The 26,447-nt window shown below is 44.1% G+C and overlaps 1 protein-coding gene across 3 annotated transcripts in view; it reads left to right on the forward strand.

Annotated features, from left to right (window-relative positions):
* TLN2 (talin 2) overlaps positions 16,526-26,447 on the forward strand; it is a 498,389-nt gene continuing 488,467 nt past the window's right edge. For all 3 annotated transcript variants that reach the window (XM_018054292.1, XM_018054294.1, XM_018054293.1), the window contains exon 1: positions 16,526-16,663. The gene's annotated coding sequence lies outside the window, so the exon portion shown is untranslated. The remainder of the gene's footprint in view (positions 16,664-26,447) is intronic.

Below are 26,447 nucleotides of genomic sequence, written 5' to 3' on the forward strand. Positions count from 1 at the left end.
AATTTACAAACAGCAAAGTCCCATAATGACGGACCTCCCCAGGACGGCCAGCTATTCTTTGGCAGAATTCCAGCAGGAAATTTTCTGGTGTCGACTGTTCTCCTTTCCGCTTGGAATCGCAATGTCTCCGACAATGTTTGAATTATTTAAATATGCCCCAAATCTGCAGTTCGTTGTCTTATCGTTTCAAAGGACTGTGCTTCTATAAATCATATCAAATGTCTGAGATTCAGACCAAAAAAGCAAGGGGAAAAATGAGGCACAGATACTCCTGGCTATCCAAGAAAAGCATACAGCAGAAAGGAAATGACATTGCATATTAAAAGCAAGTATCCTTTTGAAAGGTTTATGTGAGCACAAGATGATAAAGCACAGTCAGTTGGTTCCACAGACTGTGTGGATGTGTGCGTGTGGCTGTGTGTGTAGGTTCTGTAATTAACCTGGTTAAAAATGACACAACTCACTCATAAGAGCAACCAAGTAAATGTATTAGAATATGTGGAGGGGAGAGGAGTTGCCTAAAGCAATTTTCCCCTTTATTATGGAAGGGAGCAGCAAGCTTTGCTAAACACCTTGACACCATCTATGCTGATGGATGCCAGACCATCCCTGTGTGATCAGTTTCCTCCTGGTTTTCATTTGGGAGAGGAAGCAGCTTGAAAACCAGGATTTTTTTCTCTCTGGCTTTAGAAACGCAAGGAGACCGGCCAACTTTTAAATATTCTGTTGGTCTCAGTTGTGTTACATAGGACCCAGTTATTCCACTCTAGCTGTTGCCAGGAATTAGACATACACAAGGAAAGAGAAGAGCAGAACAAATCATTCCTGGGTGCCTTACCCATGGAGAGCATTTCGTCTGTTCTTGGCTTCGCTGGTGGAGATTTGGAGCCTGGGAGAAACACAGTGAGTTTCAGCGCTTGTGGAGACAAAGAACAGGGCTTCTCTCCTACCTGCTGCGGCCCCTGTGGACTCCAGTCCATTTCAGCCCACCTTACACAGGGGACTTGGTGGGTACATGGGTGGAGACGGGAAGCTAGCCAGGCACATAATTACAGCCCCTCGAAAGCAGGCTCTGAGACTCAGATTTGTGTGCAGGAGGTCAACTAGGAAATGCTCTCATTAACCACACCTGTGAGGGAGTGAAGACAGCAGGATAAATGGAGGAAGAGGCTGGTCACAGAAAGACCTCAGGGAGCCCCAGGGATGCTCTGCTCCGTGGCAGCTCTTCAGAGTTGTCCCCCCTTGGCCACTATTATTGGTCCTCCCACATCAACCATCTAGTTGTTGGATACTGGCTATCTTTACCCCGCATGCCACTCACACACACTTCCTTCATACCAGGAAGGGTGGAGAGGGTCTCAGATAGGAGCTATTGGCCAACAACACTTCCAGCAACAGAGGGAAGAGATTCCTCAGTGGATGTACCAGGGCAAACACCACAAAATAAAAGATGCATGTCAGCCATTAAGGAGCTTGCACTCTTACTGCGGGACCGTGTACATTAACCACAGTACAAGGCAATAGATTATTAAGTGTTAAGTGAATGGCACTGATTGTCTGTTTTACAGATGTGTGGAGAGATGACAGAAAGCTGGAAGTGAAATTATGGATTATTGGACCCAATCAGCTTCATTTCCAAGTGTGAACACTGTGATGTGAAAAATGGGGGGACATGTCCAAGCTTACATATCTGCCGAGGAGCCACCTAGGTTTCCTGATTCCCATTCCCATCCTCATTTTTCTCCTCAGTAAACCTCCCACTCCCTGCCTGTAGAAGTGGTTAGTTGTGACAGGACTGATCTTAGATAATTGTGACTAGATCTAGGTAAGGTAGAAAGCAGAACCCTCAAAACGGGTCCTCACCAGAAGAATTAAAGTCAAATGAATATCTTTGGTTTTAACCTAAAGAACTGTCAGTCAAGAAATGGGACTAGAAATGACTGCCCTCAGCTTACAAGTAATTTCACATTTTATCACTTGCCAGACTGTTTGTGGTCATGTGGGAGGCCACCATCTCTCCTGAAGAAATGACCCACCCCAGCTATGCTCATTTTGTGGAAATGAGAAATAGTTTTTGAATCATTTCCCAAAAAACACCAAAGAACATAAAAGTAGAAAACCAGCGTCAAGACCAGACCACACTGGTGCTATCTGGCCTCTGCTGAGGTTATTTGGTAAACCATAACTGTAGTCTGTAGTAGTGCTCACTGTCTTCCAAATGACAGCATGTCTTGCTAAGGGTCTCCTTTTCTTCTAGAACTTTCCAGTTCATTTTTTTTTTCCATCCAAGTAAGGTACTTCTACAAATATGTAAGGTACATTGAGGGGGTAACAGAAAGGGCAGCTTAGATGACATAGGACCAAGTCAGTATTAAAGATCTGAGTCTTTTGATAAGTAACTACCTGTTCATTCCTGACATCATTCATTCAACAGGTATTTGCCAGCACTTACTCTGTCCTAAGTGACCTTGTAAGAACTGAGGGCTTGGAGATGAGTAAGATATGGCCCCTTAGGAGCCAAGTTATCAGGAAGCTTGATCTGGTAGACAAGACAGAGATGTGAATATGAGTCAAGTGTAGTGCTACAAGGAAAACCAGAGCAGGGACGTGGAGGGTGGGATGGCGCTAGAGTTGTCTGTGCTACAAAGAGTCCATTTACCTTGTTTGATGTGAAGCATCATTTGCCTTGAGTCCCACCCGTTGTTTTGTTGTTCAGTCACTAAATCACGTCCAGCTCTTTGAGACCCCATGGACTGCAGCATGCCAGGCTTCCCTGTCCTTCACTATCTCATGTCCAGCTCTTTGAAACCCCATGGACTGTAGCATGCCAGGCTTCCCTATCCTTCACTATCTCCCAGAGTTTGCTCAAGCTCATATCCATTGAATCAGTGAAGCCCTATTATTTGTTTATTTACTAAAAAACAGCTACTAGGGGATTTCCATGTGCCTAGTATAGCACTAGATACTTCAAGTACACCTACTTGAGTGACTTGTTAATAATGTTCTTGATAATGAAGGGTCTTGACTCGATGAACGTGAATCTGTGTGAACTCCGGGAGTTGTTGATGGACAGGGAGGCCTGGCGTGCTGCGATTCATGGGGTCGCAAAGAGTCGGACACAACTGAGCGACTGAAATGAACTGAACTGAACTGAACTGAACTGAACTGAACTGAATGAAGGGTTTTGATGTATTAAAACATCTATTTTGTTGTGCTTTGCTTTCTGAAGCATACATATGTCGAGGGAACCCAAGCACCCCATCCATTCCATATCATGTCGTCTTCTATCAGGCCCATCCACCCTGTTGCTATATACCTTACTACCTTTCTCCCTCCAGAAAATCTCCCTTCACCAACCTGTAATTGACCACTGCTCTCTACCCTCTTCGGCTGCTTCCTAGGAGGCCCTGGAGCCTGTCAACCGCTTAAGGTCTCACTGCTCATCCATGATGGATCTTGCACTATCACTGACACATTTTTATCAGCCATCAGAGGTCAAAACTTCTCCAGCACAGAAGTAATGGCAGAAGGGGTGGGAGGGCATGCAGAGTAAAAGTAATCATTGTAGGACACACTCAACTCAATGGCAAGCAGAGTCCTGTTTGGCACAGCCACAACTGCAGGGTACACTGCTGAGCGCTGATAAAAGGGCTCTGCTGAACTTGCACAAGGAATATGGAGAATGCATGTATCTTCCCAGTGTGGTGTGATGGATATAGTTCTTGAGGAAACACTTCAGAGACAGTGTTACACGGAAGCAGATCCACTCAGTTTAGTTCAGTCCAGCTGCTCAGTCATGTCCGACTGTTTGCGACCCCATGAACTGCAGCACGCCAGGCCTCCCTGTCCATCACCAACTCCTGGAATCCACGCAAACTCATGTCCATCGAGTCAGTGATGCCATCCAGCTAGCTCATCCTCTGTCTTCCCCTTCTCCTCCTGCCCCCAATCCCTCCTAGGTGTACTAGACAATGGCAAATATGTACAGGTGTGAGATTCAGAACCCTCAGTACTTACTGTGGGTTTTTTCCCTGAATGTGATCTCTGGACCCACTGCCCTGTTTTCTCCCCCCCCCCTTTTCTTTCTTTCTTTTCTTTTTAAAGAGATCTTTACACTTTCAACTTTAAAATAGGGTAGGACACATACAGGGCTTCCCCAGTGGCTCAGATGGTCCAGAATCTGCCTGTAGTGCAGGGAACCTGGGTACGATCCCTGGTTCAGAAAGACTACCTGGAGAAGGGAATGGCGACCCACTTCAGTTTTCTTGCCTGGAAAAGTCCATGGACAGGGGAACTTGGTGGGCTACAGTCCAAGGGTTCGCAAAGAGTCAGACATGAGCTACTAACACTTCCACTTCATTTTAGGACACGTATCATGTTGATCTAACAGTTACTATATGAAAAGGCTGCTAAGGCGCTGGACACTGCATCATTTTCTCCTGGGATGCTTTTAAAGGAAGAAACAGCAAATCTGAATCTCTTGGAGCAGGGCATAGGCATTTGAGTGAGAAGCCTACTGAGTCTAAGTTTGGACAAGAGACAGCCGCTCGTTTTAGAGAAATGCCCAATACTTGAACATCCTCCCTTTCTCTGGCCTCGAAGCCACACATTAGTTCTCTGCTGGCTCTTATCTGCAATTCTGGAAATATTCATCTCCCTGGAGATTTCCCTCTCCAGAGAGGATTGTTTTCATCTTTCTAGCATTCTATAAAGGGAATAATTCTATAATTAATTTCATATTGAGTGAGAATATTCTTTCTATAGATATGTTGGGCTGTCTAGTGCATATGGGAGACATTCCCAGTAGATTATATTTATAATGTTATATAACTGCAGAACACCCCCCACCCAAGTGATAAGATCTGTTCCTCTCAAATGGATCTAGGCTTTTTAAACCCTAAAAACAAAGATTTTGAAGCTACAGGTTTTTAATTTTCACTTGAATGGAATTGAGACAGATTTGGAAACTTCTTAGTGCTAATTCTTGGGATCATGTATTTCCATGAACTTGGTTGTAAATTTTCCAGTTCACAATGAATTCTAAGATCTTGTGAATCCGTTCAGGTAAAGAAGGTGCTTGTCACCACCCAGTACTGCTAGAATACTCCCATTTTATAGCCCTTAATGAATCACTGATATAGGCAACAATCATCAATGATAAAACACCTTGATAAAAGGCTTGTGGGAAATTTATGAAAATATCAGGATGGCACCTACTGAACCCACTGGTCAATCTCAGTTTCACTGAAATTTGGACAGCTTACCATTATGTGTCCCCTCGTGTGGTGTGGTATGAGACATGAAGCGTGTGTGTTTAGTCACTCAGTCATGTCTGACTCTTTGCAAACCTATGGACTGGAGCTCGCCAGGCACCTCTGTCCTTGCAATTTCCCAGGTAAGAATACTAGGGTAGGTTGCCATTTCATCCTCCAGGAGATCTTCCCAACCCAGGGAATGAACCTGAGTCTCCCGTGTCTCCTGAACTGCAGGAGACATGCAGTACCAGCCGTGAAATCTGCTTGCCCCTAATTTCAATCAGAACCTCATTGAGTTGAGAGAAACAACTTCCAATTTACAAGGAATAGGGAGATAGAGGACGAAGTAAGCAATAGCACAAAGAAGAACAGGTAGATCCAGAGTGTGAAACATTCTACAGGATGGAAAACAGTTGTCTTCAAGTCAGCACCCCCAGAAAAATAAGGATGGGTTACTTTAGATGTCAAGATGAAAGGAAGCATAACAAACACAGAGAATAAATCTAGTGTTTGTCATTTTAACAATTAGGGTGGGACTTCCCGGTGGTCCAGTGGGTAAGACTCCTCGCTCCCAATGCAGGGGGCGCAGTTTGATCCCTGGTCAGGGAACTAGATCCCACACACCGCAACTAAGAGACCCTTCCTGCCACAGCAAAGATCATGAGTGCTGCAAGACCCGGCACAGGCAAGAAGATGGAAAATTATTTATTGATTGATTTTAAACTTGTAATTTTGTTGGAGTATAGCAGGTCAACAATGTTATGACAGTGTCAGGTGAACAGTGAGGGACTCAGCCAATCATATACATGTATCTATTATCCCCCAAACTTCCCTCCCATCCAGGCTGCCACATAACATTGAGCAGTGTCCCATGTGCTATACACTAGGTCCTGTTAATTAAGTAAATATTTAAAAACAATAAAGACAATTGGGGGGGAAGCCTGAGTGTAGGCTGGGCACTAAATGATACCAAGGAATTAATTTTATTATGTGGGATAATGGCATTGTACTATACAAGAAAATGTTCATAGGATTTAGAGAGTAGAAGGTACTTAGGGAACAGAGATGAAATGACACAACGTATGAGATTTGTTATAAAATATACACATACAAGTAAAAAATAGACAAAGCAAATGGTAATCCCTTGAGATGGTTGAAATTAGATGTGGCAGTACATGGGGTTCATTACATAATGCTCTCTACTTTTGGTAGATGTTCTAAGATTTTCGTAATACCGTGTTTAAAAAAATTCTACCGATAAATAATAACAAAGAAAGGAAGTCACAGAATAGTATACTACAATTAGTGGGGAAAAGGGAAAATATGTTTATGTTTGTATATCCTGAAAGGATACCCCAGTAACTGGTAAAATGATTGCCTCTGAAGAGAGGAACTAGGTGACTGGGAGACAAGGATGGAAGGAAGGCTATTCAAATAGTAAAAAATATTAATTAATTAATTAATTTATTTGGCTGCGCTGGGTCCTAGTTGTGGCATGTAGGATCTTTAGTTTCGGCATGTGGGATCTAGTTTCCAGACAGGCATCAAACTCAGGTTCCCTGCATTGGGAGCTCGAAGTAATTTTAGCCACTCGACCACCAGGGAAGTTCCTCAAATAATTTTTAAAAGAGAAGATCCTAGGTGACACAGTGGTAAAGAATCTGCTTGCTAATGCAGGAGACACGAGAGACATGGGTTTGATGCCTGGGTCAGGAAGATCTCCTGGAGGAGGAAATGGCAACCCACTCCAGTATTCTTGCCTGGAAAATTCCTTGGACAGGGGAGCCTGGAGGTCCACAGTACATGGTGTTGCAAAGAATTGGACGTGACTGAGCACAGCACAGAGCACAGCATATGCAATGTTGCAAAAGGAGAGAAATTCGTTTTTACAGACTTGGCCCTCATTAGCTATGTTTAGAATATTTGTTTGCTTCCCTGGTAGCTCAGATGGTAAAGCGTCTGCCTACAATGCGGGAGACTCAGTGCCCTAGTCATTTATTGGTTGTAAATTGGGTATCTGTGGGCCACATTCAGCTGAAGGAGTTAATTTATCTAAATCATGGTAGAGAAATTTATTTAATAAACATATATTCAGTGCCTGCTGCTATGGGCACTGGGTCTCAGGAGATTAAAAGATGAGTCAGACACTTGTCATCATCAAATTGATAGTGTTTAACATAATTTCACTAATGCTTTATTTTTAATTTTAGGCATAAAAGAAGGAACCTCTGGATAACTGTTATTTAATTTTGACTGTCTTTATGGTTAATTAAGAATTCTATTTTGCTGTGCCAAGTGATATGGATAATGAAGAAAGAGATATATCAGTATGATTGAAGCCCAGTGAATGCAGAAAGTTTCTATGTCGGAAACTTTGTACTCAACTACTTTCCCTTGTGGCTCAGCTGGTAAAGAATCCGCCTGCAATGTGGGAGACCTGGGTTTGATCCTTGGGTTGGGAAGATCCCCTGGAGAAGGGAAAGGCTATCCACTCCAGTAATTTGTCCTGGAGACAAATTACTCTATAGTCCTCTATAGTCCATGGGGTTGCAAAGAATCGGACATGACTGAGCGACTTTCACTCACTCACTATAACAACTAGGATTATTAATAAAAGTTAGAATGGCATGGAGAAGAATTAGAGAGGTAAATGATATTAAAGTACTGTTTCATCCCACTGATTATTGTAAAGAGCCCTATATTTCCATGGTGGCCTTGTGGTTCTGACCCACATATTAATACATTTAAAAAATTAAAATCTTTTAATTTCACCGGAGACCAAAATGATGTTTTTGCATATATTCTGATATGAAGGAAGATGAAATGTTATCCCTTTGTTTCTGTTTTACCTTTGGGTAGAAAAAATTAAGCTAATTGAGTTGATGCTTGAGTTTTCTTTTTTTAATTTTAGTATTATTCATATTGCACTGGGGAAATACTTTAAGAATAATGTTAAGAGCTGATGCATTACAAATCATTGGAATGGATATTTCCTTCTCTTTTTAGCTCTCTTCTGACTCACTAACCTAACCCTGCACATATTTGTGTATAATGCCAGCTTTACAGTCTTTGCAAAGGTGGTTATAATGCTGAAAATTCCAAGTTTATGTAATGCTGAAAGTTTGATAAAACTCAGTGGAATCACCTTTGAGGCAAAGTAAGAACAATTAAATCTTCTTAACCTGAGGAAGCTTCAGGAGATGGATCTGGTTGGCAGGTAGTAAAAATATATTCAAAACGGTGAGACAAATGGCGTATGTGCCAGTCCATTAGCACTCCTGCATTGTAGTTGATCGCTAAGATTTAAATGAACACATAATGATCCCAAGCTGATAGCCTAAGGTGTCTATTTTGAGCTGCTCTGGACAATAGAACATTGGGCTACAAGGACTACAGCTAAGCCTTTGTGCCTAGGATTCGTAGGAAAAACCATCATTTTTGATGCATTCTAAAAGCTTATTTAACTTATATGCAGAGTACATCATGAGAAACACTGGGCTGGAAGAAGCACAGGCTGGAATCAAGATTACTGGGAGAAATATCAATAACCTCAGATATGCAGATGACACCACCTTTATGGCAGAAAGTGAAGAGGAACTAAAAAGCCTCTTGATGAAAGTGAAAGAGGAGAGTGAAAAAGTTGGCTTAAAAGCTCAACATTCAGAAAACAAAGATCATGGCATCTGGTCCCATCACTTCATGGGAAATAGATGGGGAAACAGAGGAAACAGTGTCAGACTTTATTTTTTGGGGCTCCAAAATCACTGCAGATGATGATTGCAGCCATGAAATTAAAAGACCCTTACTCCTTGGAAGGAAAGTTATGACCAACCTAGATAGTATATTGAAAAGCAGAGAGATTACCTTGCCAACAAAGGTCCGTCTAGTCAAGGCTATGGTTTTTCCAGTAGTCAAATATGGATGCGAGAGTTGGACTGTGAAGAAAGCTGAGTGCTGAAGAATTGATGCTTTTGAACTGTGGTGTTGGAGAAGACTCTTGAGAGTCCCTTGGACTGCAAGGAGATCCAACCAGCCCATTCTAAAGGAGATCAGTCCTGGGTGTTCATTGGAAGGACTGATGCTAAAGCTGAAACTCTAATACTTTGGCCACCTCATGCAAAGAGTTGACTCATTGGAAAAGACTCTGATGCTGGGGAGGATTGGGGGCAGAAGGGGATGACAGAGGATGAGATGGCTGGATGGCATCACGGACTCGATGCACATGAGTTTGGGTGAACTCCGGGAGTTGGTGATGAACAGGGAGGCCTGGCGTGCTGCAGTTTATGGGGATGCATAGAGTTAGACATGACTGAGTGACTGAACTGAACTGAAATGAAACCTTAAGAGCTTGTCACTCTGAATGAAAGTGAAAGTCACTCAGTCAGCCATGTCTGACTCTTTGCAACCCTGTGGACTCTACAGTCCATGGAATACTCCAGGCCAGAATACTGGAGTGGGTAGCCTTTCCTTTCTCCAGGGGATCTTCCCAACCCAGGGAGCAAACCCAGGTCTCCCACATTGCAGGTGGATTCTTTACCAGCTGAGCCACAAGGGAAGCCCAAGTATACTGGAGTGGGTAGCCTATCCCTGAGCCACCAGGGAAGCCCCCCAGAAAGGCAAGGACTATATTATATTCCGTTGGATTCTGCGCAGCTGGGAGGGAGAGTGTTTTGCTCATAATAGGTCTTGGCACTAATCCAATAAATATTTGTTAAATCTATTTAAAGAAATAGGCAAGCAACAATTGTGTTGGATATATTTATTTTGTCTTTGACGTAGACCCAAAGCCAGCACTTATCTCTCTGAAGAAACATTAAAAATATCTAATTTCTACCTACATTTACTCTATTTCAGTTCATCACTTTCAATTATGTAATAAAAAACAATCAATGACTTAGCCATGATTTAATCATCTTATTTGTTTAGAACAAGTCTATTTCATTTGAGGTTGATTTAGAATAATATTCCCTACATGAACATAAATACATTGTTTTAAAATTAAAGTTGGTTTGATGCCTAAACAAAATTTTTGGCACCTATAAGTAAATACATCTCTACAGCCAAAGAAGCCATTGCTTTTTAAAAAATTTATTTAGTTTTGGCTGCACTGGGTCTTCGTTTCTGCACGTGGACTTTCTCCAGATGTGGTGAGTAGGGGATACTCTCTAGTTGCAGTGGGTGGGATTCTCATTGCAGCGGCTTCTCTTGTTGCTGAATGTGGATTCTAGGCATGCTTGGGCTTCAGTAGTTGTGGCACTTGGGCTTAGTTGCTCAGCAGCATGTAGGATCTTCCTAGACCAGGGATCAAACTTGTGCCCCCTGCATTGGCAGGCAGATTCTAAACCACTGGACCGCTAAAGAAGTACCAGCCATTCTCTTTCAATTAACTATGATCACAGATTAAAATAAAAAAATTTTTTTTCAGTTTAAAAGTCTTTCTACAATACCTTGGTATTAGAGAACATTTCATGAAAATGTTTATACATATAGCATTTTAAAAAATCCCAAATGACCAGAAAGACTTATAAGGTTAGATATTTAATAGTAAAGGAGTTTTGATAATCCACACTAAAAATATTTAAAAATGTTTTTAGCCACAGTATCATAACCCCAAGCAAGTCTTCTCAACTCAGTTATCAAGCAACCAAAAGGGAAACATTTTGTCTCACATAATGCTGATATTAACCATGTGATTTGGATTAAAGATAAATCCAATTTAACATCATAATTACTGGAATTAGACTGCATGTTCTTCAGAGATACTTAAAGAACCTGCAGTGGTGTGTTTTATATATCACAGGAAAACAAAATAAATCTCAAGCATCTCCTGTGTTGGGTATAATAATAACAATTGTTTCCTGAATCCGTGTGAATGATTTCCTTGTCTTAAAAAAGACATTTAAATCTGCATCCTCCACTCCACACTAAATGTCAGGAATAAGGTGAGGCTCTATCCATGGAGATAGCTACAAAGCTAAAATATATCAATTCTGCATAATGTCAAAAATCTGCCCTTCAAATAAAATGAAAGTAACATCAATTATATGCTGTACTGAAACTCACATAATATTCTCTCTATAATTATTAGGTAGTAATCTCTCCTAGATCTTAAAATTATAGAGCAGATGGAAAGATTTCTATAAACCTAAAAGTGTCAAATGATAATAAATAGAAGCTCAAGTATCCCATTTCCATCTCTGGTTCTGAACAACAGGCTATTTTCAGAAAACATGGTTCCCCTGTCCACCCTGTTCCTTGGAGTGGGTAAGGCAAATTTGAAAATATCATGAACTGTTGGTGTATTGTATTGAGGAAATTCCAGAAAATATAGCACAAAATATGAGCAAAAGTATTAACAAAAGTAGAACAAAATATTTGGTGGAATTTCTTTTTGCTTTTCAACACGGACACAATTGAGTTTTCTCAGGTATATGTGCAGACACGAAGGCAATGGCAACCCACTCCAGTACTCTTGCCTGAAAAATCTCATGGAAGGAGGAGCCTGGAAGGCTGCAGTCCATGGGATCGCTGAGGGTAGGACAGAACTGAGCTACTTCACCTTCACTTTTCACTTTCGTGCATTGGAGAAGGAAATGGCAACCCACTCCAGTGTTCTTGCCTGGAGAATCCCAGGGACAGGGGAGCCTGGTGGGCTGCCGTCTATGGGGTCGCACAGAGTCGGTCGCGACTGAAGTGACTTAGCAGCATGTGCAGATAGGAAGTTAAGAGGTTATGGCTAACAGGGCAATGGGTGAATAGATCAATTTCTTAGAGTTTCTGTAGCACCAAGCAAGTATGGTTTGGTTTTTATAGCTCTCAGTTCAGTTCAGTCATTCAGTCGTGTCTGACTCTCTGTGACCCTGTGGACTGCAGGACACCAGGTTTCCCTGTCCATCACCAACTCCCGGAGCTTGCTGAAATTCATGTCCATCGAGCTGGTGATGTCATCCAACCATCTCATCCTCTGTCGTCCCCTTCTCCTCCTACCTTCAATCTTTGCCAGCATCAGGGTTTTTCCAATGAGTCAGTTCTTTCTTTGAAAGTTTTTTTCAGCTGGCCAAATAATTGGAGCTTCAGCTTTAGCAACAGTCCTTCCAATGAATATTCAGGGTTGATTTCCTTTATGATAGACTGGTTTGATCTCCTTGCTGTCCAAAGGATTCTCAAGAGTCTTCACCAACATCATAGTTCAAAAGCATCAATTCTTTGGTGTTCAGCTTTCTTTATGGTCCAACTCTCACATCCATACATGACTACTAGAAAATCATAGCTTTGACTAGATGGACCTTTGTTGGCAAAGTAATGTCTCTGCTTTTTAATATGCTGTCTAGCTAGTGAAAAAAATAAATTTTAGTTCCAGATATATTTGTAATTGACTCAGAAGCTATCTCTTTGATTTAGTTCCCCCAATATCACACTTTTTAGTCACACAAAATGTGCATTTTTTTCAGTTTCTAATGATCAGCTTGGCAGGAACTGGGACAATATGGTAGTGGTGGTGGTTTAGTCGCTAAGTCATGTCTTACTCTTGCGACCCCATGGATTGTAGCCAGCCAGGCTTCTCTGTCCATAGGATTCTCCAGGCAAGAGTACTGGAGTGAGTTGCCATTTCCTTCTCCATGGGACAATATGAAGACTTGGTAAATTGCTTAATGGAATGAGTTTTATCACAAGCTCTAGACTCTAAGATAAACTGCCACCATGTTTTCCTCTGCTGGACGGAGACAGAGTTCAAGAATGTGAACTTGTTAGATCAGGTTTTTTGCTGGTCTACAATGAATTATGATCACTGTAACTAGTAAAGAGAGGGACTAATAATAGCTGACTCTATAGAAATAGTTTGGAAATAACTATCTTTTAAGGACATAGAACAACAGACTGGTTCCAAATAGGAAAAGGAGTACGTCAAGGCTGTATATTGTCACCCTGCTTATTTAACTTACATGCGGAGTACATCATGAGAAATGCTGGGCTGGATGAAGCACAAGCTGGAATCAAGATTGCTGGGAGAAATATAAATAACCTCAGATATGCAGATGATACCACCCTTATGGCAGAAAGTGAAAAAGAACTAAAGAGCCTCTTGATGAAAGTGAAAGAGGAGAATGACAAAGTTGACTTAAAGCTCAACATTCAGAAAACTAAGATCATGGCATCCGGTCCCATCACTTCATGGCAAATGGATGGGGAAACAGTGGAAACAGTGGCTGACTTTATTTTGGGGGACTCCAAAATCACTGCAGATGGTGATTGCAACCATGAAATTAAAAGACGCTTACTCCTTGGAAGGAAAGTTATGACCAACCTAGACAGCATATTCAAAAGCAGAGACATTACTTTGTCAACAAAGGTCCATCTAGTCAAGGCTATGGTTTTTCCAGTAGTCATGTATGGATGTGAGAGTTGGACTATAAAGAAAGCTGAGCACTGAAGAATTGATGCTTTTGAACTGTGGTGTTAGAGAAGACTCTTGAGAGTCCCTTGAACTGCAAGGAGATCCAACCAGTCCATCCTAAAGGAGATCAGTCCTGGGTGATCATTGGAAGGACTGATGTTGAAGCTGAAACTCCAATATTTTGGTCACCTGATGTGAACAGCTGACTCATTTGAAAAGACCCTGATGTTGGGAAAGACTGAAGGCAGGAGGAGAAGGGGACGACAGAGGATGAGATGATTAGATGGCATCATAGACTCAATGGACATGAGTTTGGGTAAACTCCGGGTGTTGGTGATGGACAGGGAGGCCTGGTGTGCTGCGGTTCATGGGGTCGCAAAGAGTTGGACACGACTGAGTGACTGAACTGAAGGTCTACAGAAGGTGTCTCAATTTCAGAGCAGTTACTGTAGGTTACCGGTAAAATCTATTTTACTTTTATTTGGAAAACTGTTTAAAAACAATTAGCCACTGAATGGATAGAGTTGGTTTTTCAAAAGAAACAATAAATGGCTTTGAGGTTATTAAGATAGGTTAGAGAAACTGAGACATCATAAAAATAGGTGCAGTGTTCAAAGTCAGTTGGTTAGAAGCCCAGACTAAGGCAAAGAATTCTAGGACTGATGTTCTCACTGGGGGAAAGCGTCTGATTGATCTGAGAGCCACAAAATAGGCTAATTGAACACATAATGCACAGATACTCAGACACCTGCACCTCTCTCCTCTGAATGTCTCAGACGTAGCTGCTGTTTTGAAATGAGTGAAATTACTGGACTAAACCAATGCTATATATAACTCTACAAGATGTTGGTATCCCAGGATTGCACTGATAGTATAGCAGGACAGATGACTCTTCAAATATCTCAGGAACTAGTCAAGTAGACAGTGAACAAATATGCTATTTTCATGGAACAAGTATTTATTGTGTATCTACTAAGTGTCATGCCCTTTTAGGTACAGAGGTACAAGAAAGAACTTTGCTATTACTTTCTAAAATTCAACAGCTTCTCACTGGCAGGCAGAGGGAGAACATGGGATATTTTGAGAATGGTGAATTAAATAATGGAAAATCTTTAAATCCAAGTTGGGGAAAAATCTAATTTTGAGATGTTTGACAAGAAGTCATTGGGACCCATGAACTAACGACTAAGCAGAAGAGAAAAATGGCTTTAGTTGTAGTCAATTTTTCTTTCTCTTGAAAGAGCCTCTTATACAAACCTGTCATTTGAGCTATAAAAATATGGTCTGTAAACCAAGGGACAATTTAGGTGGCATTAATTTAATGACCTTATTACCAATCTCTTACAAAAATCAATAAACATTTACTTTTTTAACCATCCCCTGAGGTGGCTTCTTGCCACCACCAGTTATTGTTAGACTGGGGAATGTTTAAAATTTAAAGTGTGGTGAACAGAACCATTTTTTCCTGTGCAATTAGAAACTGTGCAGTGTAACTCTGAGAACTTTCTAAAATAGCCAGTTCATTGGTTCTCTAACTGTGCTTTTTGATTTATAAAGTGTATTCTCTGAAATAAGTTACAAAGCTGTTCTCTGTTATAAACATGTGGTCATAGTAAAGTCAAGTCCATCAGCCCTGACAAGAACATGCTTTTTTTTCCTTATAGAGTATCCAGCCTTATCCAGTGTCTCAGTAGACTTCATCAAGACAGATTAATTTACATAATCTCCAATTCATAAGGGCAGAAGTTTCATGCTCTGAGAAACACTAAAAAGTTGCAGTAGTTTCAGTTAGGAGTAATTAAAGAGATTTGCTACCTGTTTTTTGGGAAAAGGAGTTAATCCTGGTTATTTTATATTGGGATGGAGAAAAATGCAAGGTCTTTTCTTATTAAAAACATTTGTAATTACAAAAGTTACGTGTGTCCCTTGGAGAAGGAAATAACAACCCACTCCAGTACTCATGCCTGGAAAATCCCATGGACCGAGGATCCTGGTAGGCTACAATGGGGTCGCAAAGAGTTGGACACGACTGAGCGACTTCACTTTCACGTGTCCCTTACAGAAAAATCACAAACTAGAACTAAGCAGACAAAGAAAAATCATCCACAACTCCAGTTACCGAGCCCTAGTTAACATCTTGGTTTCTGCGTCCAGTCTTTTCTACCTCTCCACATACCAATTTTCAAAAATGACATCATATAGTACATAGTGTTTTGTGATGTCTCCTGACCTCCAAAACTTCTCATTGTTTCAGGTCACCCTACATTTCCTAATGGCTGTGTAAATTGCAAAGGTATATCATTGACTTTAAGGGCACAGCAGGCAGGAGAAATATTTCTTCTGCTGAATTTAATAGATTACGCCCCCTCATCCCTAAAAGCCGTTCTCTAAATCCCTAAATGACCTCTGACCTGGTGGGTTTTGGTGTCGGCGTGTGCAACACTTACAGACAGGGACAATCCTGCTTGGGGTTCCCACCGACAGCATCGCAATAGGACCCCAGAGCCCACCAGGTTCCATGTGTCGGAACCTCACCTCGCTTCCCCTCCGCGGCGGGCCAGCGGTTTGGGGAAGCGCTCTGCGGACCCAGGGATCTCATTCCCCAAGACGGTGCATTCCCTCTCTCTTTACACAGTAGACCCGAGCTCTGCGACAGTTCGGCCGGCGCCTCCCTTTGCCCCCGAAACCTCCCAGCACCGGACGGCTGGCTAGAGACCCAAGAGATGCCCGGTGGAGCCCGTGCCTGCCCAAGCTCGGTGCCGCGCTGCGCGGCGGCCGAACCCGAGCCGCGCGGGGCCGCGCCGTCCCCGAGTGATGACGCGCTTCCTGCCCTCCCGGCGCTCCCGGGCCGTGCGCTCGCGCTCGCCCTCGGCTCTTGTTCCGCGCCTGGAGCCAGCGGCGGCGGCAGCGGCTGGGGCGGCTGCGGGAGCCGAGCGGTCGCTGGGCGCGCTGGGGGACGCCGGCTGCACTCCGAGGCAGGCGCTCTGCAATGAGACAGTAAATGCATCCCCCGGTAAGGCGCACGGCTCACTCGGGTTTTCCTCTTCCTCCAGCTGCATGCACGTTGCATGAATTTCTCGTGTCTTTTCCCTCCCCTTTACAGAAGGAAAATGTGGGTGGTTTTCCCCTTCCTTTTGCATCTCGTGAGTGATGCCAATGCAGAAAAAAACCTCGCAAAGCTCCCAGATTTGATGTTCTAGGGAGCTTTATGCAGGAAAATAAAAATAAAATGAAATTAATGCACCTGTCTATTGCACATGTATGTTTCACTGCACTGGACCCGAGCGCGGCGGTTTGCAAACAGCCTCACAGCCCGCTCCCGAGAGCGGATTCCTAGCCGTGGGCAGCTGGTCCCCTGCGGGGCTCCCCCTGGGTTTCCGGTAACTGGGCTTTGAAAAGCGGCCCCGCCTGCCTGGAGTGTCCCCTCGGCCCCGGTCGGGCCCCCGCGCCGGGAGAGTTGGCGCGGGCGGAGCGGCTTCGTTCCAGCACTGGTCGCCCCGACTCCAGCGCCACTTTGCAAACAAGTCTCCGGCCGGGCTCCGGGCAAAGAGAGCCGGCCGGTGCGGAGATCCTTTCCCAGTCCCGGACTCTCCGACCTGCCGATTCCACGATTCTGTTTTACTTGGCAATCTCGCCACTAGCAAACTGCTTGAAGCTGGGGGACCAAGAGCGAGGGGAGGATTGGGATTCAGTGCCGCCGCTGGCCTCGCGCTGGACGAGGGGCGCCCTCTCCTTCCTTCGCCCCAGGAGCTGAAATTTCGCCCCCGTCGGGAGTCGGGGGTCCCGGACACCGGCATTTCGGGATTCCCCAAGGGGACCGAGGAGCGACGTTCGAGGGCGCCATATTTTCAGTGGGTCTTGGCTACCGAGGGGAGTGGGCGAACAGCTGGTGGGCCGGGGGGAGAGCGCGGCGCCCCGGCAGGAGAGGCTGGAGCGGTTTTCCCCGGGAAAGTTTGTGCGCCCAGGCCGGCACCGAGGCGGCTCCACAGGGCGCGCACCGCGCCTGTCTCCGCAAGGGCGCGCGGGCTGCAGCGCGTCGCCAGGCCGGCCCGCCGGGGTTGAGGGCCGAGAGCCGCCGTAAGAGACTGCGCGCTCTGCTCGCCTCGGTCCACGGTCCCGCCGAGACGCCGCGGTCGGGCTCCGAGGCGCAAGGAACACGCCCCTCTCCTGCCGCCGCGGCCGCCGGGGCGCTCTGCTGGAGCCGTGCGCTTGACCGCTTTCCCCGACCGGGCGCCGGTGCGGACCGTCTTGCCGGCGCCAGGACCCTCCTGGGTGCCCATCAGAGCGCGGGAGCTCACTCCCAGCGTAGAGGAGGAGCCCCGGTTATCGTCCGTGGTTTGCGGTGACCCCGTGGCGGAAGACCAGCCCGAGCCTCCTCTCGCCTCTCTGGCTGCGGCCGCGACAGCAGCAGCGCCCGCGGCTACGTGCTCGGCTCTCGCCGCGGTGCTAGCTGGCGGAGGCGAGGTCAGGGGGACATTTCCAGAAGTTGGGGTTTCAGGGGGATGCGTGGGGAAACTTGGGTTTTTGCTGCCCGTGAAGAACCCAGGTGACTTGGGAAAAGGAGATTGATTCAGAATGCCTGTTTCGTGGTGAAAACTAACCTCTTGCTATTTCTAGACGATGAGAGAGGGGAATGAGCGGAAGTGTTGGTGTTGTACGAGACGCATTTAAAGACGCGAGAGTAGGGGGGTGTTCTGGAGAACTGGACCCCTAGATATAATAAATTACAAGCAGCTCGGTGCTCTAAATACTGAACTTTGGCTTCTGATAGAACCCGGGGTGCTGAGTGGTGACATTCGTCAGGTTGAGCGCTATTCTCCTTTCTTCAGAGCTTGGAGTTGGCGACTTCTCAGGAGGGGAGCGGTGGGGAAATCTTTGCTTTTGAGATAGATTGTGATCTCTGCTTTGTGAAGGGGCAGGGGAAGGGCGAGTTGGCTGACTTACAGTTCACTGGCAGGAACGTGCCAGCCTTTTTCCTTGGCGAGAGAAATGATGCCATAGTATTGAGGTCATGTCAGCACTTTGGGGCTTCATCATTGGAAAGGCTTCAAGGGATCACTGAGAGCATGTGGGGGAGGGGGGAGGCTTTCATCTCAGAGATGTGCCCTGCGATGTCAGGATTTAGGCTGCCCTTACGTCTGTCCGCTTCAATAAATACTTATCCAGTGAGAATGTCAGGCATTGAATTTCCAACATTTTATCTTCCTTGCTGGCTGATTTGGGGTATCTATGCAAAAACCGGAAGGGGCCGTGGATGTGACAAGACACATGACCTTGAGAGAGGAGGGATACCTGCAGAAATGCTAATTTTGTTTTCACTGAGCCCTAGAACTGTGGAGAACAACCTGAGCCTAAGATACATTTTTCTAGAATTAGCATAATTAATTTAGGAGAGAATCAAATTAGTTGCTGAAAGCCTCCATCCCTTTTGTAAACTTCCCAGTCTTAGAAATGGTATCTTGAATCAGAAATCACAGGGCTCCTCAGATTGGGGAAGTCCTTGGATTCTCTCTGCCTTTGTGCCCAGTCAGGTCATCAAGGAGTACTGAAGAATTATTAGAGTTTCTGTTTTTGGCATTGATGTGCTTTTATCTCCAAAGGGAAAGTGCACCTTTAAAACTTGGCCCTGTTCATTGAGGTATTGGGAATATTCTTTATAGGCATAGGTTTATTTATATGGGTTTTGAATTCACCTACTGTTAAATCTACTTGTTTGGGGATTTTCAAACAGTATTCCCTAAAGTATTTTTAAGCAAAGTCAGGTTTTAGAAAGAGGTGTGTGTGTGTTATTTGCTTTAGTCTAGTTTCTTTTATTTGGAGAAGGAAATGGCAACCCACTCCAGTGTTCTTGCCTGGAGAATCCCAGGGACAGAGGAGCCTGGTGGGCTGCTGTCTCTGGGGTCGCACAGAGTCGGACACGACTGAAGCGACTTAGCAGCAGCAGCAGCAGCAGCAGTTTCTTTTATAGCTCAAATTATACTGAGTCCCCCATTCCTCCTCCCCCTGTTACCAGCAGATCATTTGTTTCCAAGAGCAGTTATGGATGGTTATAGGTGGTGAACAATTTAAATTTTTACCAACTGCTCAGAAAAAAAGAAAGTCTACAGATGTATTTATTCATCTTAGTATTGTGCTTTATAACTATATATATGTCATATTTTTTGTGCATGTGCTAAACATTACATAATAAAAATCTAAAAGAAGTGTTCTCAATAAAGCTAAAATTAAAAATTAAAAAAGTTTCATTATAAACCCTTGTATCTTCATTCCTAAATTTACTACCTCAATATTTGTTTTTTTTATGCCTCTTTAACAAAGGGTTACAAATTGTGCTTTGTTGCCTCTTGCCTGATTCTTATTATAACTTCTTGGCTTGATCAAAGTTCCTGCAATATTTTCCTATTAAGATTTTATAATTTCAAGAGGTTAGAAATGCCTATTCATTTTGGAAAATTGCCTGTCAAGTAACTGTGTGGTGTGTGTGTTGTGGTGTGTGTGTGTGGCATGCCCAGACTCTTGGGACAGTGTCTAAAACTTGTGATATCTGACATTTCTACTCCAGAACTTTTGAGTCATAATGTTTTCTTGGAGGTTTTGAGGAGGTAAATTAGCCAATACAGGAAGTACTAAAAAAGAGTTAAGTAATTCAAAGTTATTTTTATGGGTTAAAAAAAAAAATTAAAGACAAGAAGGAAAACTTAATAAGCAGGACCAGAATTACAGCTTAACATATACCCAAATGGTGCCTTTTTAATTACAGTACTTTCCCCCAGAACTTTTTAATCCTATTACTCTTATATTTAATAAGGAGACTAGTTAAAATATAAGCCAAACAGAACTATTACAAATAATGGGGATAAATGCTAGGTATAACCAGATGTTTTGCCTAAAGTTAAAAGAGTTAAGGAGTCTGAACTGTATCAAACTCCTCCTGTAGGCTGTCCTCAATCCCCTTCCTCAATAAGCAGGAAATTTTCAAAGGCAAAAAAATCTTGGATGGCAGTGGAGACAACAAGAACAAAATGTTTAAGGTAGACTTCATCTGTCTGTTGACCAAGCCTGTGGCTTAGTGGCAGGTGGCACTTGGTTTTGAGAGCCTTTGTTTATGTACCACCCAGAGCTATGAATCAAGACAGCTTCTTTGCCACCCTTTCACAGTGGATTGTTAGAGTCAGTGCTAGGACAATGTTTTGTTTTTCCGTTAACCAACAATTAAATTTCATCCAAAGTGATATTGTTCTGAATATGTAGAACAGGACATGAATATTTGTATTTCCCTTTTACTCTTTTAGCTGCACTCCTAACAAAATTTTCTAAGTGTGCTATTCACTTATTCAGTAATTGCTTTTGAGGGTTTATTGTGTACTTAGACATTTCCTGGCCTCACCCCACACATCCAGTTCCTAGAGCATGATCTTTTATACTTTATGCATCTTGTAGAGTGGGGGGTGGGGGAGGGTAATAGTGTGAGATTAAACAGTACTTGAAGGACTACACAATCAAAGATATGCAAAGGATGTGAACACGCAATTCTCAAGGGGTACAAATGGTCATAACCATGTGAAAAGATTCTCATAACACATCACGGTCAGGGAAATGCAAATTAAAAAGCCAAGAACTGTTAGTTTTCTGTTCATCCAATTAGTGCGTGTTTTAAAGGCTGGTAACATCCTCTGTTAGGTGGGTAGGGGGCAACCCTCAGACTCTCGGTGGAAGTATGAGTGGGTGCAACCTTGTGGGAAAGCAGACAGTTTCAGTGACAATTTGGAATGTGTGTATTTGTGTATGCAGTCGCATATTTGGAATCCTTTCTTACAGAAGTAGAAACAGCATGTAGGCATCTGTGTGTGAGGATGTTTGTTGCCAGATTAGTACAGTAAATAAGCTAGAAGCAGTATGAGTTTCTATCAGTAGGATGAATATATAGAGAGATTTGCCACCCTTTCACAGTGGATTGTTAGAGTCAGTGCTAGGGCAATGTTTTCATCCATATATAGAGAGATTATTTGTGAAGGATGTCTATGATATACTACATGTAAATAAAATCAAGTTGCCAAGTATCAAATGTGGTATGATACTATTTCTGATTTAAAAAAGAAGCTCCATGTGTATGACCTTGAAGAAAGATATGGAAGGACACATAAAACCTAATATTGTTTAAAATTAGCTGTGGAGCAGAGGGGTGATTAATTTGCTCCCTATATGCCTTGAATGGTTTACTTGCCTAATCATTCAGGCTTTTTTTATATGAAAACATTTAAAAGTATTATTTGGTTAATGAATAGGAAATTTGTCTGGAACCATTTTAGAAACAAAACAAAACCAAACAAAAACTGGGCAATATTCTAGTTTTTTTTCCTGATCCATTCTGCAGCAATCTCTTGTCTCTTTGGAAACTTTCAGTTATCTTCTAAAATTCTGAGATTTTCCAACTTTAAGTGAAATCCTTCAGTATAAGCCTTGGCTTCCAGAAGAGCTATTTACCACCCTCCCAGGAGGGTGAAACCCTTTTCCTTGACTTTCTTTGATCCCATTCAGAAGGTAGAGGTCTTCTGGCCAACTGGAGAGTCTTCCAGGAGACAGGCAGCATGTCCTCAAACTTGGTTTTCCTGAGCCTGAGAGAGAGAGAGAGACATGAGTGTGTTAGTTGCATAGTCATGTCAGACTCTTTGCAACCCCGTGGATTGTAGCCCGCCAGGCTCCTCTGTCCGTGGAATTCTCCAGACAAGAATGCTGGAGTGAGTAGCCATTCTCTTCTCCAGGGCATCTTCCCGATCCAGGGACTGAACCCAGATCTCTTGCATTGCAGGCAGATTCTTTACCGTCTGAGCCACCAGGGAAGCCCAGAGAGTTGCTGCTAAATGATTCTGCTGGCATTTGAATCCCGGTCTCCATCCACACTATCTTTAGCTTAGCTGATTGTTCTACCTGTGTACCATTTTCAATTCTGCCTCTAGATGTGTTTTTTGAAACTTGATAGTATTTGAGTTCTTGGCAGTCACTACAAAAAAAATAAAACTTTGAAAAGCAGTGGAACCTCCATTCACATTTTTAAAAGTACATATCACATGACTCTGAATGCTGGTGGGACACTCAGAATCTCAATCGCTTGGAAGCCAGGGCTGTGCTGCAAATTTGAAAACTGTGCTTTAGATTCAGTGGTTTCCAGGTGTGAATGCCTCAGAATCCCCTGGACAGTGAAAGTGTTAGTCACTCAGTAATGTCTGACTCTTTAAGACCCCATGGACTATAGCCCACCAGGCTTCCCCATCTGTGGGAAGGATATATCTACACAAGGATGCTGGAGTGGGTAGCCATTCCCTTCTCCAGGAGATCTTCCCAAACCAGGGATTGAACCCAGGTCTCCTGCATTGCAGGCAGGAGATGGTGATTCTTCACCATCAGAATCACCTTGCTGCTAAGTCACTTCAGTCATGTCTGACTCTGTGCGACCCCATAGACGGCAGCCCACCAGGCTCCCCTGTCCCTGGGACTCTCCAGGCAAGAACACTGGAGTGGGTTGCCATTTCCTTCTCCAATGCATGAAAGTGAAAAGTGAAAGGGAAGTCGCTTGGTCACGTCCAACTCTTCGCGACCCCATGGACTGCAGCCTACCAGGCTCCTCCATCCATGGGATTTTGCAGGCAAGAGTACTGGAGCCTTCTCCAGAATCACCTTGAGGACTTGTTAAAAAAGAATCACCTTGAGGACTTGTTAAAACCCACTTTGTTGAGCCACAGTTTTAGATTCTGTAAGTCTTGGGTAGGGCCTGATAATTTGCAGTTCACAGATGACACTGATCTTCCTGGTCCTGGACCATACTCTGCAAACCACTGGTGTAGGGGAACAGCTTCTTGTGTTTTACAGCTGTTGTGTTCTTGTCCAGCCAGTGCTCTACCCTTTCATGGATGAAAGTTACAATGCCAATCGAGGCAAATTAACTCAGTTTTATCAGTTTCAACGAGCTGAGAAGAAGAATTATTTGAGTTACTTTACTGAACTGTTGTCTGTATCCGTTGTAGGTGTTTGAGGATGTACTGATGTTTCATCCATGGATGTGTGGTTAATCAGCAGTGAAAGTCAGAGTTCAGGTTTATGTTAAATATTCCGTAGTGGATTCTCACAGGAGAGCAGAGAAGCCTATTAGTCTCTGGTTCCTGTTTTTTTGTTTTTCATCATACACCCCTGGAGGGTGGACCTCTTCTGTAGGGTTCTCCACCCTAGCCACATGTTGGGATCACTTGGGGATGTTGATTTAGTTGGTCTGGATGGGGCCTGGACATTGATGGGTAAGTTCTCCAGGTAATTCTAATATGTAGCTGGGGTAGAGAACATGCATCTACAGTCCTCAGGGTCACTTTGCCTCATTGTTTGAAGATGGTGTTCATCTGGACCACAGTCCCTTCTCTGATCAACATTTTTGGTAACTTGGGCATCTATATAGATTGTACACCCAACTCAGTCCTTTGACCAGCTCTCTTTTAGTTATCCTTTCTTCTGTCTACTTCAGCCATCCCTCCCACAGTTATTCTTAGACTGCTGGTTCTTAGCAGTTTTGCCACCCAGAGGCTATTTGGCAGTGTCTAGAGACATTTTGGAGAAGGCAATGGCACCCCACTCCAGCACTCTTGCATGGAAAATCCCATGGGTGGAGGAGCCTGGTAGGCTGCAGTCCATGGGGTCGAGAAGAGTTGGACACGACTGAGCAACTTCACTTTCACTTTTCACTTTCATCCATTGGAGGAGGAAATGGCAACCCACTCCAGTGTTCTTGCCTGGAGAATCCCAGGGACGGAGGAGCCTGGTGGGCTGCCTTCTATGGGGCTGCACAGAGTCAGACACGACTGAAGCGACTCAGCAGCAGCAGGAGCAGCAGAGACATTTTAGGGCTTTCCGGGTAGCTCAGTGATGAACAATCTGCCTGCCAATGAGGGAGACGCAGGAGACTTGGGTTCAATCCCTGGGTCAGGAAGATTCCCTGGAGGAGAAAATGGCAACCCACTCCAGTATTCTTGCCGGGAAAATCCCATGGACAAAGAAGCTTGGCGGGCTACAGTCCATGGGGTCTCAAAGAGTCGGACACGGCTGAGCAACTCAATACACAGGCATGCAGAGACATTTTTGTCTGTCACACCTTGAGGGGACACAAAAGTGCTGCGGGTATTCAGTGAGTAGAGGCCTGGGATGTTGTCGAACACTGTATAATGCACTCTCCCACTACCCGCCCCCCTGCATACGTAGAGAATTTCATGGTCTCAAATGTAAGCAGTGTCATGATAGAGAAACCTTGCCCTGGTGTCCTGGGGGAGTTTTTATTTTTTAAACCCCGATTTATAGGAGAAATACATCTTATGTGATGACCCAATGCAAATATACGTACAACTGAACCAAGTTTCACAAAACAGTGTTTACGCTTACTAGGTGTAATGTAGTCACATACTTTTTATTTTTGTCTCATTAAAAATTGCTGGCCATGACCCACTAAAATGATTTTATTACCCACTAAACTTGCAATCACAAGTGTAGACCTTATCATTACCAATAACTGTACCTCCGTCAAAATCTTGATAAGCATTCCCATCTGACCCTCACCTTTTCTCTTTCGCCTTATTTCTGTTATTACCCCAGTGCACCCAGCCTGCACCCTCCAAGGGGCTCTGACCTGGTGACCCTTGCACTTCTTCATCCTCTAACACCCTTATTATCTATTCCTACTATGCCCCATCCTCAACCCTCACCCCAAGGTACTTGCCTACACCCCCCAACTTCTTTGACTATTTCTCCCTTCATCTTACTTTCCTAGGAAAACCCCATCCTCTGTCCACCCTGCTCCTGCCTCAGGCTGATGAACCTGGCTGGAGAAAACCAGCCATCTGCATCGTCTCACTTTTTATTTATGACCATAAGCCTCCAGACGGACTCTTGGCACCGCAGAGCCCACTATGTTTCTGTCCCCACCTCACTGGCAGCTGATGACTTGGCTTATTTCACTGAGAAAAAGGAAGCAGTTGGGAAGCCGTTTCATCATTTCCTGATGCTAAATCTGCAGGCCTACCTGCACTGTAGCCACACAGCACCGGAGCCTGCTCCCTGTTGGCGTGCAAGGCTCTCACTCGCGCATGAATCTTCTTTCCCTTCTGCACCATCAGCTTTCTCCCATTGATGGATCATCTCCATGAGAAACATACTGTAGTCTCTCTCGTCCTGAGGGGAAAAGTACCACCAACAGAACACTCCTAGCCCAATATCCCAGTTGACGGTTCTCCCAAGTCCTCTATTTTCCCTTGGAGTCAGTATCTTCCAAAAGAATTGTCGTCCATTCTGTTCCATTTCCCTCTCTCATTCTGTCTTGAACCTACCAGTTTGGCTTCTGTCCCATCCCTTCAGCGAAAGCACGCTTCTCCAGGCGCCAGTGATGCCCGGTGGCCAGCGCTTAGTTGTCGTTGCCTGCCGCCTCGGCAGCAGGGAGCCGGCTCTCTCTTTGGCTGTCTTCACTCGGCTTCTGCACCACGGCCCTCACCTGGTTGTCCTCCTACACTCAGGCTGTTCCAGCTCCTGCTCTGCTGCTGGATCTCCTCCCCCTGGCTTCTGAAAGTGGGGGCTGTTCTCTCACACTTCACTTGACTTCGGAGTCTGTTCCAGTATCACCTCCTTAGAGGTCTTCCTAGCTCCCCCTGGTCCCTGCTCTCAGCCTCTTCCTTGTTTTCATATCATGTGTCATTCCCTGATAACCGGCATACCTAGGAGACAGTGTAGCTTCTGTCCCAGCCCCTTGAAGGGTGAATATTAAAGTGAGT

Source organism: Capra hircus, chromosome 10 (genome assembly GCF_001704415.2).
Source record: "Capra hircus breed San Clemente chromosome 10, ASM170441v1, whole genome shotgun sequence".
Classification (NCBI taxonomy): domain Eukaryota; kingdom Metazoa; phylum Chordata; class Mammalia; order Artiodactyla; family Bovidae; genus Capra; species Capra hircus.